This window comes from Hippoglossus hippoglossus, chromosome 23 (assembly GCF_009819705.1).
Source record: "Hippoglossus hippoglossus isolate fHipHip1 chromosome 23, fHipHip1.pri, whole genome shotgun sequence".
Taxonomy (NCBI): domain Eukaryota; kingdom Metazoa; phylum Chordata; class Actinopteri; order Pleuronectiformes; family Pleuronectidae; genus Hippoglossus; species Hippoglossus hippoglossus.
The window spans coordinates 17,644,566-17,646,122 of record NC_047173.1 but is presented as its reverse complement, the minus strand read 5'-3'; positions in this window follow the sequence as shown (position 1 = coordinate 17,646,122).

Genomic DNA, 1,557 nt, shown 5'->3' with positions numbered 1-1,557 from the left:
ACACCAAACCGCTGCTGTCTAGAGCGGTTTGCATAATCAGAAAACACGAGGTGAAGCTGGAAGGGTCGTTTCACCCTGTGGCCTGTAGATGTCAGCAGAATCACTTTAGAGAAACATCTGCACTTTTTCTCTGATTTTAACGAACTCGATCGGCGTGGAATCCGGACGCCACCGAGCCGAACCCTCCGATTTTAATCAGCATTTCTTCTGTGGTAGCATCATCACTGATGGTTATTTAAATAAGTTCTGATCGACGAAACAAAGACAGGAAACAAGAGTCCGATTCAAGTGTAAAGTTCGACAGGTGAAACTGGACTTTACTGACGTCTTAGCTGTAGCTCTTCTCTTCAACCAGTTTCCCAGTAGCCATACAAGTGTTTGAACAGAGCAAAGCCGGGTGTGTTACTCTAGAGTTTTTCATGGAGGGTTTTATTAATGTTTCTGAACCTGAGACACATGTTGCACCAACTTGTTTCTCCTCGAGCGCTTTCAGAGAAAAATCCAAACTTTTCAGCCCAGTTCCCGTTTCACAGCCCGAAGCACAACACGTCCTGTTGCTTTCTGCTGTTTCCGTGGCAACCACCGACATCCTCTTCTAAGTTTCATCTGTTTAACTTTTTCACTTCAGTCTCCACGGCTTAACTTATTCATATTTAATTTGTCCTCAAGTTAGAAATTTAAAAGAAGGGAATTTAAGACAAAGATTTGTGGCTACGCTGATACTGCCCCCACTGGTCATGTGCTATATTGCATCTCCCTTGATAATTGTGTGTGGAGTTAAGCAAATATATCAGAAGCATAAAAAGCATCTACAAATTATATTATTATACTTATATACTGATATAATTGTTTTGCTTAAAAGAAGCTGCAATCAAACTATATAAATATTATATAAACAAATCTAAAACTCAAATGAGCCACTTTTCCTCAGCTCACTACCGGCGGATGAGACCAAAGTACAAATAGGTTTAGTTCAAATTACAAGATGTTTATCTCCAGCCAGTAAATTAAATATATGTTAATTCATTTATTTATGCTTCAATTCTAGTTTGGCTTTTATTACTAAAAGTGTAAATAAAGAAATCAGGGAGACAAATTGTGCCTCCGATCAGAAAGAGTAGCAGAAGTCATGAAGAAGTGTTAAATAATAATGTGTTATCAGATTCGTTGTAGCCGAGTCGGACCAATGTACGGACTGTTCCTGCTGCAGTAACGTGTCATATTCTGTTTATTACATGTTCGTTCTTAAATCTCAACCAAAGCACTTCAAAATTATTCTTGGATTCAGTAGTTGAGTGAATTTACTTTAGTACTTAACAGTTTTACATCTAAACAACAAGAAGAGTGAATTGAATGGAAAAGGTTAAAGAAGGAGTAAAAAGTAAAGAGTCATTTAATGTTGAGATATTTTAAAATTAACGATTGGATGTAATTTTCAATAATTGAACTTGCTTTATTATTTATTTAAGTATTGAAATCCAGTGCTGCCTCCTCCGAGGGCCCATTAGTGGCTCCTGTTGCTCCTGGAACATGCTGTCACATGTCTTCAGGAAGGTT